At 45.1% G+C, this 12,972-nt stretch overlaps 10 non-coding genes across 10 annotated transcripts; all 10 read right to left on the minus strand.

Moving 5' to 3' along the window:
• Window positions 1-305: 305 nt before the first annotated feature.
• On the minus strand, window positions 306-496 carry LOC141194918 (U2 spliceosomal RNA). Its single transcript, XR_012267533.1, has one exon. It is a non-coding gene; the product is annotated as a U2 spliceosomal RNA (small nuclear RNA).
• A 1,119-nt stretch (window positions 497-1,615) lies between these two features.
• Window positions 1,616-1,806, minus strand: LOC141194919 (U2 spliceosomal RNA). The gene has a single exon (XR_012267534.1). It is a non-coding gene; the product is annotated as a U2 spliceosomal RNA (small nuclear RNA).
• Window positions 1,807-2,925: 1,119 nt separating this feature from the next.
• On the minus strand, window positions 2,926-3,116 carry LOC141194920 (U2 spliceosomal RNA). Its single transcript, XR_012267535.1, has one exon. It is a non-coding gene; the product is annotated as a U2 spliceosomal RNA (small nuclear RNA).
• Window positions 3,117-4,235: 1,119 nt separating this feature from the next.
• Window positions 4,236-4,426, minus strand: LOC141194921 (U2 spliceosomal RNA). Its single transcript, XR_012267536.1, has one exon. It is a non-coding gene; the product is annotated as a U2 spliceosomal RNA (small nuclear RNA).
• A 1,119-nt stretch (window positions 4,427-5,545) lies between these two features.
• On the minus strand, window positions 5,546-5,736 carry LOC141194922 (U2 spliceosomal RNA). Its single transcript, XR_012267537.1, has one exon. It is a non-coding gene; the product is annotated as a U2 spliceosomal RNA (small nuclear RNA).
• Window positions 5,737-6,856: 1,120 nt separating this feature from the next.
• On the minus strand, window positions 6,857-7,047 carry LOC141194923 (U2 spliceosomal RNA). The gene has a single exon (XR_012267538.1). It is a non-coding gene; the product is annotated as a U2 spliceosomal RNA (small nuclear RNA).
• A 1,120-nt stretch (window positions 7,048-8,167) lies between these two features.
• LOC141194924 (U2 spliceosomal RNA) lies at window positions 8,168-8,358 on the minus strand. Its single transcript, XR_012267539.1, has one exon. It is a non-coding gene; the product is annotated as a U2 spliceosomal RNA (small nuclear RNA).
• A 1,118-nt stretch (window positions 8,359-9,476) lies between these two features.
• On the minus strand, window positions 9,477-9,667 carry LOC141194926 (U2 spliceosomal RNA). Its single transcript, XR_012267541.1, has one exon. It is a non-coding gene; the product is annotated as a U2 spliceosomal RNA (small nuclear RNA).
• Window positions 9,668-10,786: 1,119 nt separating this feature from the next.
• LOC141194927 (U2 spliceosomal RNA) lies at window positions 10,787-10,977 on the minus strand. The gene has a single exon (XR_012267542.1). It is a non-coding gene; the product is annotated as a U2 spliceosomal RNA (small nuclear RNA).
• A 1,124-nt stretch (window positions 10,978-12,101) lies between these two features.
• Window positions 12,102-12,292, minus strand: LOC141194928 (U2 spliceosomal RNA). Its single transcript, XR_012267543.1, has one exon. It is a non-coding gene; the product is annotated as a U2 spliceosomal RNA (small nuclear RNA).
• Window positions 12,293-12,972: the final 680 nt, after the last annotated feature.

Here is a 12,972-nt window from a genome sequence, read left to right on the forward strand (position 1 = left end):
TGTAGTTATTTAGGTGAAAGCTCCAAAATGCTTGCCTAATATGTCTGTTTATCCAAAAGGAAGTATAGAGGGAGAGCTAGATAGATAGCATTGCATTACATTACATTACATGGCAATGCAATGCACAGTTGCTGAAGTTGAACCAAAATGAGCTTGTCATCTGGCTTCTGCAACTTTTAACATGAAAAATCCAATGAGGAGAAGAAAAGCAAAGCCAAAGAGTCCATCCCAAAATCCGACAAACAAGCAAAATGAACAAAAAGCATTGAATTCAATTCTTTCTGATTTTAGAAACTGCATTAAAGAAGGGGTGCACCGGTCCTGGAGATACTGCAATACCAGGTCAATGCGTGGAGTGGACAGAGCAAGCTCTTTTTCCATCTCCCTGTTCTAAAAATCCATTTAATATATGGTCCCCAGATAGGGGACGTATCAGATATTAAACTGATAAGAACAGATACTACACTTGATCTTAGCCAAAAGGCCGAGAAGCGATAACCAGAATTGGTTTCCGACTACGGTGCCACCCAAGGATTCTGAAAAGTCCATTTGTGGAGATGGCCACCTGGACTCCCGTTAAGAAGACATGCTGTCAACCTCTAGATCCCTCACATGCCTGCACTTTTCGGCTTGCTGCTGCTGCAATCCACGCGTTTTAGATCTGCATAACTCCACCTCTTTTAGCACAGTACCCTCAACCCCCGGCTGTTCCCACCCGCCTCAACACCGTTGGAAGGGAGGAGAACCAATTAAGGCGGGGGGGGGTGGAACGAGCAGCTGTCTACCCTTAGCAGGAGGGTTGCTGATTAATTACCTCTCCTGCTGCTGCTGCTGCTGGCTGTCCAGCAGCAGACTGAAGGTGGCTGCTGCTGTGCGCAGGTATATAAAGGCTCAGAGCCTATTATGACACGCGCAGCCAGCGTTCCATTGCCACATTCCGTCTACTGCAGGCGGGATACCTGGATGGCTGAATGTCACTGAGAAGCTCACAGAGACCGCCATAAGCAACAGTTTAAAAGAATGCCACAGACTAATCAACCAAACTTTTTGGGTTTGTTTCTCTTTTATAGTCTGCAGGCATTAAATGAAAGAAGTCAGTGTTCCAGCAGAGGGAGACAACGTTTCAGAAAAGGCATTGTAGCAAACCAAAAAAGAAATTTTAAGCGCAGCAGAGTAACCAGCTCACATACCTGTTAGCTCAGGTGAGTTTAAAAGGCTGCTGTTGATAACAAGGGCATTTGCTAAATAGATGGTGTGTGTGCAACAATATACTGAAAGGTCAATTATATTGTGCAGCTTATCTCACCACCTGTAGTTATTTAGGTGAAAGCTCCAAAATGCTTGCCTAATATGTCTGTTTATCCAAAAGGAAGTATAGAGGGAGAGCTAGATAGATAGCATTGCATTACATTACATTACATGGCAATGCAATGCACAGTTGCTGAAGTTGAACCAAAATGAGCTTGTCATCTGGCTTCTGCAACTTTTAACATGAAAAATCCAATGAGGAGAAGAAAAGCAAAGCCAAAGAGTCCATCCCAAAATCCGACAAACAAGCAAAATGAACAAAAAGCATTGAATTCAATTCTTTCTGATTTTAGAAACTGCATTAAAGAAGGGGTGCACCGGTCCTGGAGATACTGCAATACCAGGTCAATGCGTGGAGTGGACAGAGCAAGCTCTTTTTCCATCTCCCTGTTCTAAAAATCCATTTAATATATGGTCCCCAGATAGGGGACGTATCAGATATTAAACTGATAAGAACAGATACTACACTTGATCTTAGCCAAAAGGCCGAGAAGCGATAACCAGAATTGGTTTCCGACTACGGTGCCACCCAAGGATTCTGAAAAGTCCATTTGTGGAGATGGCCACCTGGACTCCCGTTAAGAAGACATGCTGTCAACCTCTAGATCCCTCACATGCCTGCACTTTTCGGCTTGCTGCTGCTGCAATCCACGCGTTTTAGATCTGCATAACTCCACCTCTTTTAGCACAGTACCCTCAACCCCCGGCTGTTCCCACCCACCTCAACACCGTTGGAAGGGAGGAGAACCAATTAAGGCGGGGGGGGGTGGAACGAGCAGCTGTCTACCCTTAGCAGGAGGGTTGCTGATTAATTACCTCTCCTGCTGCTGCTGCTGCTGGCTGTCCAGCAGCAGACTGAAGGTGGCTGCTGCTGTGCGCAGGTATATAAAGGCTCAGAGCCTATTATGACACGCGCAGCCAGCGTTCCATTGCCACATTCCGTCTACTGCAGGCGGGATACCTGGATGGCTGAATGTCACTGAGAAGCTCACAGAGACCGCCATAAGCAACAGTTTAAAAGAATGCCACAGACTAATCAACCAAACTTTTTGGGTTGGTTTCTCTTTTATAGTCTGCAGGCATTAAATGAAAGAAGTCAGTGTTCCAGCAGAGGGAGACAACGTTTCAGAAAAGGCATTGTAGCAAACCAAAAAAGAAATTTTAAGCGCAGCAGAGTAACCAGCTCACATACCTGTTAGCTCAGGTGAGTTTAAAAGGCTGCTGTTGATAACAAGGGCATTTGCTAAATAGATGGTGTGTGTGCAACAATATACTGAAAGGTCAATTATATTGTGCAGCTTATCTCACCACCTGTAGTTATTTAGGTGAAAGCTCCAAAATGCTTGCCTAATATGTCTGTTTATCCAAAAGGAAGTATAGAGGGAGAGCTAGATAGATAGCATTGCATTACATTACATTACATGGTAATGCAATGCACAGTTGCTGAAGTTGAACCAAAATGAGCTTGTCATCTGGCTTCTGCAACTTTTAACATGAAAAATCCAATGAGGAGAAGAAAAGCAAAGCCAAAGAGTCCATCCCAAAATCCGACAAACAAGCAAAATGAACAAAAAGCATTGAATTCAATTCTTTCTGATTTTAGAAACTGCATTAAAGAAGGGGTGCACCGGTCCTGGAGATACTGCAATACCAGGTCAATGCGTGGAGTGGACAGAGCAAGCTCTTTTTCCATCTCCCTGTTCTAAAAATCCATTTAATATATGGTCCCCAGATAGGGGACGTATCAGATATTAAACTGATAAGAACAGATACTACACTTGATCTTAGCCAAAAGGCCGAGAAGCGATAACCAGAATTGGTTTCCGACTACGGTGCCACCCAAGGATTCTAAAAAGTCCATTTGTGGAGATGGCCACCTGGACTCCCGTTAAGAAGACATGCTGTCAACCTCTAGATCCCTCACATGCCTGCACTTTTCGGCTTGCTGCTGCTGCAATCCACGCGTTTTAGATCTGCATAACTCCACCTCTTTTAGCACAGTACCCTCAACCCCCGGCTGTTCCCACCCGCCTCAACACCGTTGGAAGGGAGGAGAACCAATTAAGGCGGGGGGGGGGGGTGGAACGAGCAGCTGTCTACCCTTAGCAGGAGGGTTGCTGATTAATTACCTCTCCTGCTGCTGCTGCTGGCTGTCCAGCAGCAGACTGAAGGTGGCTGCTGCTGTGCGCAGGTATGTAAAGGCTCAGAGCCTATTATGACACGCGCAGCCAGCGTTCCATTGCCACATTCCGTCTACTGCAGGCGGGATACCTGGATGGCTGAATGTCACTGAGAAGCTCACAGAGACCGCCATAAGCAACAGTTTAAAAGAATGCCACAGACTAATCAACCAAACTTTTTGGGTTGGTTTCTCTTTTATAGTCTGCAGGCATTAAATGAAAGAAGTCAGTGTTCCAGCAGAGGGAGACAACGTTTCAGAAAAGGCATTGTAGCAAACCAAAAAAGAAATTTTAAGCGCAGCAGAGTAACCAGCTCACATACCTGTTAGCTCAGGTGAGTTTAAAAGGCTGCTGTTGATAACAAGGGCATTTGCTAAATAGATGGTGTGTGTGCAACAATATACTGAAAGGTCAATTATATTGTGCAGCTTATCTCACCACCTGTAGTTATTTAGGTGAAAGCTCCAAAATGCTTGCCTAATATGTCTGTTTATCCAAAAGGAAGTATAGAGGGAGAGCTAGATAGATAGCATTGCATTACATTACATTACATGGCAATGCAATGCACAGTTGCTGAAGTTGAACCAAAATGAGCTTGTCATCTGGCTTCTGCAACTTTTAACATGAAAAATCCAATGAGGAGAAGAAAAGCAAAGCCAAAGAGTCCATCCCAAAATCCGACAAACAAGCAAAATGAACAAAAAGCATTGAATTCAATTCTTTCTGATTTTAGAAACTGCATTAAAGAAGGGGTGCACCGGTCCTGGAGATACTGCAATACCAGGTCAATGCGTGGAGTGGACAGAGCAAGCTCTTTTTCCATCTCCCTGTTCTAAAAATCCATTTAATATATGGTCCCCAGATAGGGGACGTATCAGATATTAAACTGATAAGAACAGATACTACACTTGATCTTAGCCAAAAGGCCGAGAAGCGATAACCAGAATTGGTTTCCGACTACGGTGCCACCCAAGGATTCTGAAAAGTCCATTTGTGGAGATGGCCACCTGGACTCCCGTTAAGAAGACATGCTGTCAACCTCTAGATCCCTCACATGCCTGCACTTTTCGGCTTGCTGCTGCTGCAATCCACGCGTTTTAGATCTGCATAACTCCACCTCTTTTAGCACAGTACCCTCAACCCCCGGCTGTTCCCACCCGCCTCAACACCGTTGGAAGGGAGGAGAACCAATTAAGGCGGGGGGGGGTGGAACGAGCAGCTGTCTACCCTTAGCAGGAGGGTTGCTGATTAATTACCTCTCCTGCTGCTGCTGCTGCTGGCTGTCCAGCAGCAGACTGAAGGTGGCTGCTGCTGTGCGCAGGTATATAAAGGCTCAGAGCCTATTATGACACGCGCAGCCAGCGTTCCATTGCCACATTCCGTCTACTGCAGGCGGGATACCTGGATGGCTGAATGTCACTGAGAAGCTCACAGAGACCGCCATAAGCAACAGTTTAAAAGAATGCCACAGACTAATCAACCAAACTTTTTGGGTTGGTTTCTCTTTTATAGTCTGCAGGCATTAAATGAAAGAAGTCAGTGTTCCAGCAGAGGGAGACAACGTTTCAGAAAAGGCATTGTAGCAAACCAAAAAAGAAATTTTAAGCGCAGCAGAGTAACCAGCTCACATACCTGTTAGCTCAGGTGAGTTTAAAAGGCTGCTGTTGATAACAAGGGCATTTGCTAAATAGATGGTGTGTGTGCAACAATATACTGAAAGGTCAATTATATTGTGCAGCTTATCTCACCACCTGTAGTTATTTAGGTGAAAGCTCCAAAATGCTTGCCTAATATGTCTGTTTATCCAAAAGGAAGTATAGAGGGAGAGCTAGATAGATAGCATTGCATTACATTACATTACATGGCAATGCAATGCACAGTTGCTGAAGTTGAACCAAAATGAGCTTGTCATCTGGCTTCTGCAACTTTTAACATGAAAAATCCAATGAGGAGAAGAAAAGCAAAGCCAAAGAGTCCATCCCAAAATCCGACAAACAAGCAAAATGAACAAAAAGCATTGAATTCAATTCTTTCTGATTTTAGAAACTGCATTAAAGAAGGGGTGCACCGGTCCTGGAGATACTGCAATACCAGGTCAATGCGTGGAGTGGACAGAGCAAGCTCTTTTTCCATCTCCCTGTTCTAAAAATCCATTTAATATATGGTCCCCAGATAGGGGACGTATCAGATATTAAACTGATAAGAACAGATACTACACTTGATCTTAGCCAAAAGGCCGAGAAGCGATAACCAGAATTGGTTTCCGACTACGGTGCCACCCAAGGATTCTGAAAAGTCCATTTGTGGAGATGGCCACCTGGACTCCCGTTAAGAAGACATGCTGTCAACCTCTAGATCCCTCACATGCCTGCACTTTTCGGCTTGCTGCTGCTGCAATCCACGCGTTTTAGATCTGCATAACTCCACCTCTTTTAGCACAGTACCCTCAACCCCCGGCTGTTCCCACCCACCTCAACACCGTTGGAAGGGAGGAGAACCAATTAAGGCGGGGGGGGGGTGGAACGAGCAGCTGTCTACCCTTAGCAGGAGGGTTGCTGATTAATTACCTCTCCTGCTGCTGCTGCTGCTGGCTGTCCAGCAGCAGACTGAAGGTGGCTGCTGCTGTGCGCAGGTATATAAAGGCTCAGAGCCTATTATGACACGCGCAGCCAGCGTTCCATTGCCACATTCCGTCTACTGCAGGCGGGATACCTGGATGGCTGAATGTCACTGAGAAGCTCACAGAGACCGCCATAAGCAACAGTTTAAAAGAATGCCACAGACTAATCAACCAAACTTTTTGGGTTGGTTTCTCTTTTATAGTCTGCAGGCATTAAATGAAAGAAGTCAGTGTTCCAGCAGAGGGAGACAACGTTTCAGAAAAGGCATTGTAGCAAACCAAAAAAGAAATTTTAAGCGCAGCAGAGTAACCAGCTCACATACCTGTTAGCTCAGGTGAGTTTAAAAGGCTGCTGTTGATAACAAGGGCATTTGCTAAATAGATGGTGTGTGTGCAACAATATACTGAAAGGTCAATTATATTGTGCAGCTTATCTCACCACCTGTAGTTATTTAGGTGAAAGCTCCAAAATGCTTGCCTAATATGTCTGTTTATCCAAAAGGAAGTATAGAGGGAGAGCTAGATAGATAGCATTGCATTACATTACATTACATGGTAATGCAATGCACAGTTGCTGAAGTTGAACCAAAATGAGCTTGTCATCTGGCTTCTGCAACTTTTAACATGAAAAATCCAATGAGGAGAAGAAAAGCAAAGCCAAAGAGTCCATCCCAAAATCCGACAAACAAGCAAAATGAACAAAAAGCATTGAATTCAATTCTTTCTGATTTTAGAAACTGCATTAAAGAAGGGGTGCACCGGTCCTGGAGATACTGCAATACCAGGTCAATGCGTGGAGTGGACAGAGCAAGCTCTTTTTCCATCTCCCTGTTCTAAAAATCCATTTAATATATGGTCCCCAGATAGGGGACGTATCAGATATTAAACTGATAAGAACAGATACTACACTTGATCTTAGCCAAAAGGCCGAGAAGCGATAACCAGAATTGGTTTCCGACTACGGTGCCACCCAAGGATTCTGAAAAGTCCATTTGTGGAGATGGCCACCTGGACTCCCGTTAAGAAGACATGCTGTCAACCTCTAGATCCCTCACATGCCTGCACTTTTCGGCTTGCTGCTGCTGCAATCCACGCGTTTTAGATCTGCATAACTCCACCTCTTTTAGCACAGTACCCTCAACCCCCGGCTGTTCCCACCCGCCTCAACACCGTTGGAAGGGAGGAGAACCAATTAAGGCGGGGGGGGGGTGGAACGAGCAGCTGTCTACCCTTAGCAGGAGGGTTGCTGATTAATTACCTCTCCTGCTGCTGCTGCTGCTGGCTGTCCAGCAGCAGACTGAAGGTGGCTGCTGCTGTGCGCAGGTATATAAAGGCTCAGAGCCTATTATGACACGCGCAGCCAGCGTTCCATTGCCACATTCCGTCTACTGCAGGCGGGATACCTGGATGGCTGAATGTCACTGAGAAGCTCACAGAGACCGCCATAAGCAACAGTTTAAAAGAATGCCACAGACTAATCAACCAAACTTTTTGGGTTGGTTTCTCTTTTATAGTCTGCAGGCATTAAATGAAAGAAGTCAGTGTTCCAGCAGAGGGAGACAACGTTTCAGAAAAGGCATTGTAGCAAACCAAAAAAGAAATTTTAAGCGCAGCAGAGTAACCAGCTCACATACCTGTTAGCTCAGGTGAGTTTAAAAGGCTGCTGTTGATAACAAGGGCATTTGCTAAATAGATGGTGTGTGTGCAACAATATACTGAAAGGTCAATTATATTGTGCAGCTTATCTCACCACCTGTAGTTATTTAGTTGAAAGCTCCAAAATGCTTGCCTAATATGTCTGTTTATCCAAAAGAAAGTATAGAGGGAGAGCTAGATAGATAGCATTGCATTACATTACATTACATGGCAATGCAATGCACAGTTGCTGAAGTTGAACCAAAATGAGCTTGTCATCTGGCTTCTGCAACTTTTAACATGAAAAATCCAATGAGGAGAAGAAAAGCAAAGCCAAAGAGTCCATCCCAAAATCCGACAAACAAGCAAAATGAACAAAAAGCATTGAATTCAATTCTTTCTGATTTTAGAAACTGCATTAAAGAAGGGGTGCACCGGTCCTGGAGATACTGCAATACCAGGTCAATGCGTGGAGTGGACAGAGCAAGCTCTTTTTCCATCTCCCTGTTCTAAAAATCCATTTAATATATGGTCCCCAGATAGGGGACGTATCAGATATTAAACTGATAAGAACAGATACTACACTTGATCTTAGCCAAAAGGCCGAGAAGCGATAACCAGAATTGGTTTCCGACTACGGTGCCACCCAAGGATTCTGAAAAGTCCATTTGTGGAGATGGCCACCTGGACTCCCGTTAAGAAGACATGCTGTCAACCTCTAGATCCCTCACATGCCTGCACTTTTCGGCTTGCTGCTGCTGCAATCCACGCGTTTTAGATCTGCATAACTCCACCACTTTTAGCACAGTACCCTCAACCCCGGCTGTTCCCACCCGCCTCAACACCGTTGGAAGGGAGGAGAACCAATTAAGGCGGGGGGGGGTGGAACGAGCAGCTGTCTACCCTTAGCAGGAGGGTTGCTGATTAATTACCTCTCCTGCTGCTGCTGCTGCTGGCTGTCCAGCAGCAGACTGAAGGTGGCTGCTGCTGTGCGCAGGTATATAAAGGCTCAGAGCCTATTATGACACGCGCAGCCAGCGTTCCATTGCCACATTCCGTCTACTGCAGGCGGGATACCTGGATGGCTGAATGTCACTGAGAAGCTCACAGAGACCGCCATAAGCAACAGTTTAAAAGAATGCCACAGACTAATCAACCAAACTTTTTGGGTTTGTTTCTCTTTTATAGTCTGCAGGCATTAAATGAAAGAAGTCAGTGTTCCAGCAGAGGGAGACAACGTTTCAGAAAAGGCATTGTAGCAAACCAAAAAAGAAATTTTAAGCGCAGCAGAGTAACCAGCTCACATACCTGTTAGCTCAGGTGAGTTTAAAAGGCTGCTGTTGATAACAAGGGCATTTGCTAAATAGATGGTGTGTGTGCAACAATATACTGAAAGGTCAATTATATTGTGCAGCTTATCTCACCACCTGTAGTTATTTAGGTGAAAGCTCCAAAATGCTTGCCTAATATGTCTGTTTATCCAAAAGGAAGTATAGAGGGAGAGCTAGATAGATAGCATTGCATTACATTACATTACATGGCAATGCAATGCACAGTTGCTGAAGTTGAACCAAAATGAGCTTGTCATCTGGCTTCTGCAACTTTTAACATGAAAAATCCAATGAGGAGAAGAAAAGCAAAGCCAAAGAGTCCATCCCAAAATCCGACAAACAAGCAAAATGAACAAAAAGCATTGAATTCAATTCTTTCTGATTTTAGAAACTGCATTAAAGAAGGGGTGCACCGGTCCTGGAGATACTGCAATACCAGGTCAATGCGTGGAGTGGACAGAGCAAGCTCTTTTTCCATCTCCCTGTTCTAAAAATCCATTTAATATATGGTCCCCAGATAGGGGACGTATCAGATATTAAACTGATAAGAACAGATACTACACTTGATCTTAGCCAAAAGGCCGAGAAGCGATAACCAGAATTGGTTTCCGACTACGGTGCCACCCAAGGATTCTGAAAAGTCCATTTGTGGAGATGGCCACCTGGACTCCCGTTAAGAAGACATGCTGTCAACCTCTAGATCCCTCACATGCCTGCACTTTTCGGCTTGCTGCTGCTGCAATCCACGCGTTTTAGATCTGCATAACTCCACCTCTTTTAGCACAGTACCCTCAACCCCCGGCTGTTCCCACCCGCCTCAACACCGTTGGAAGGGAGGAGAACCAATTAAGGCGGGGGGGGGTGGAACGAGCAGCTGTCTACCCTTAGCAGGAGGGTTGCTGATTAATTACCTCTCCTGCTGCTGCTGCTGCTGGCTGTCCAGCAGCAGACTGAAGGTGGCTGCTGCTGTGCGCAGGTATATAAAGGCTCAGAGCCTATTATGACACGCGCAGCCAGCGTTCCATTGCCACATTCCGTCTACTGCAGGCGGGATACCTGGATGGCTGAATGTCACTGAGAAGCTCACAGAGACTGCCATAAGCAACAGTTTAAAAGAATGCCACAGACTAATCAACCAAACTTTTTGGGTTGGTTTCTCTTTTATAGTCTGCAGGCATTAAATGAAAGAAGTCAGTGTTCCAGCAGAGGGAGACAACGTTTCAGAAAAGGCATTGTAGCAAACCAAAAAAGAAATTTTAAGCGCAGCAGAGTAACCAGCTCACATACCTGTTAGCTCAGGTGAGTTTAAAAGGCTGCTGTTGATAACAAGGGCATTTGCTAAATAGATGGTGTGTGTGCAACAATATACTGAAAGGTCAATTATATTGTGCAGCTTATCTCACCACCTGTAGTTATTTAGGTGAAAGCTCCAAAATGCTTGCCTAATATGTCTGTTTATCCAAAAGGAAGTATAGAGGGAGAGCTAGATAGATAGCATTGCATTACATTACATTACATGGCAATGCAATGCACAGTTGCTGAAGTTGAACCAAAATGAGCTTGTCATCTGGCTTCTGCAACTTTTAACATGAAAAATCCAATGAGGAGAAGAAAAGCAAAGCCAAAGAGTCCATCCCAAAATCCGACAAACAAGCAAAATGAACAAAAAGCATTGAATTCAATTCTTTCTGATTTTAGAAACTGCATTAAAGAAGGGGTGCACCGGTCCTGGAGATACTGCAATACCAGGTCAATGCGTGGAGTGGACAGAGCAAGCTCTTTTTCCATCTCCCTGTTCTAAAAATCCATTTAATATATGGTCCCCAGATAGGGGACGTATCAGATATTAAACTGATAAGAACAGATACTACACTTGATCTTAGCCAAAAGGCCGAGAAGCGATAACCAGAATTGGTTTCCGACTACGGTGCCACCCAAGGATTCTGAAAAGTCCATTTGTGGAGATGGCCACCTGGACTCCCGTTAAGAAGACATGCTGTCAACCTCTAGATCCCTCACATGCCTGCACTTTTCGGCTTGCTGCTGCTGCAATCCACGCGTTTTAGATCTGCATAACTCCACCTCTTTTAGCACAGTACCCTCAACCCCCGGCTGTTCCCACCCGCCTCAACACCGTTGGAAGGGAGGAGAACCAATTAAGGCGGGGGGGGGGGTGGAACGAGCAGCTGTCTACCCTTAGCAGGAGGGTTGCTGATTAATTACCTCTCCTGCTGCTGCTGCTGCTGCTGGCTGTCCAGCAGCAGACTGAAGGTGGCTGCTGCTGTGCGCAGGTATATAAAGGCTCAGAGCCTATTATGACACGCGCAGCCAGCGTTCCATTGCCACATTCCGTCTACTGCAGGCGGGATACCTGGATGGCAGAATGTCACTGAGAAGCTCACAGAGACCGCCATAAGCAACAGTTTAAAAGAATGCCACAGACTAATCAACCAAACTTTTTGGGTTGGTTTCTCTTTTATAGTCTGCAGGCATTAAATGAAAGAAGTCAGTGTTCCAGCAGAGGGAGACAACGTTTCAGAAAAGGCATTGTAGCAAACCAAAAAAGAAATTTTAAGCGCAGCAGAGTAACCAGCTCACATACCTGTTAGCTCAGGTGAGTTTAAAAGGCTGCTGTTGATAACAAGGGCATTTGCTAAATAGATGGTGTGTGTGCAACAATATACTGAAAGGTCAATTATATTGTGCAGCTTATCTCACCACCTGTAGTTATTTAGGTGAAAGCTCCAAAATGCTTGCCTAATATGTCTGTTTATCCAAAAGGAAGTATAGAGGGAGAGCTAGATAGATAGCATTGCATTACATTACATTACATGGCAATGCAATGCACAGTTGCTGAAGTTGAACCAAAATGAGCTTGTCATCTGGCTTCTGCAACTTTTAACATGAAAAATCCAATGAGGAGAAGAAAAGCAAAGCCAAAGAGTCCATCCCAAAATCCGACAAACAAGCAAAATGAACAAAAAGCATTGAATTCAATTCTTTCTGATTTTAGAAACTGCATTAAAGAAGGGGTGCACCGGTCCTGGAGATACTGCAATACCAGGTCAATGCGTGGAGTGGACAGAGCAAGCTCTTTTTCCATCTCCCTGTTCTAAAAATCCATTTAATATATGGTCCCCAGATAGGGGACGTATCAGATATTAAACTGATAAGAACAGATACTACACTTGATCTTAGCCAAAAGGCCGAGAAGCGATAACCAGAATTGGTTTCCGACTACGGTGCCACCCAAGGATTCTGAAAAGTCCATTTGTGGAGATGGCCACCTGGACTCCCGTTAAGAAGACATGCTGTCAACCTCTAGATCCCTCACATGCCTGCACTTTTCGGCTTGCTGCTGCTGCAATCCACGCGTTTTAGATCTGCATAACTCCACCTCTTTTAGCACAGTACCCTCAACCCCCGGCTGTTCCCACCCGCCTCAACACCGTTGTAAGGGAGGAGAACCAATTAAGGCGGGGGGGGGTGGTGGAACGAGCAGCTGTCTACCCTTAGCAGGAGGGTTGCTGATTAATTACCTCTCCTGCTGCTGCTGCTGCTGGCTGTCCAGCAGCAGACTGAAGGTGGCTGCTGCTGTGCGCAGGTATATAAAGGCTCAGAGCCTATTATGACACGCGCAGCCAGCGTTCCATTGCCACATTCCGTCTACTGCAGGCGGGATACCTGGATGGCTGAATGTCACTGAGAAGCTCACAGAGACCGCCATAAGCAACAGTTTAAAAGAATGCCACAGACTAATCAACCAAACTTTTTGGGTTGGTTTCTCTTTTATAGTCTGCAGGCATTAAATGAAAGAAGTCAGTGTTCCAGCAGAGGGAGACAACGTTTCAGAAAAGGCATTGTAGCAAACCAAAAAAGAAATTTTAAGCGCAGCAGA

Source organism: Phyllobates terribilis, unplaced genomic scaffold, assembly GCF_046119375.1.
Source record: "Phyllobates terribilis strain yellow unplaced genomic scaffold, ASM4611937v1 Scaffold_74__1_contigs__length_7073193, whole genome shotgun sequence".
NCBI classification, from domain to species: domain Eukaryota; kingdom Metazoa; phylum Chordata; class Amphibia; order Anura; family Dendrobatidae; genus Phyllobates; species Phyllobates terribilis.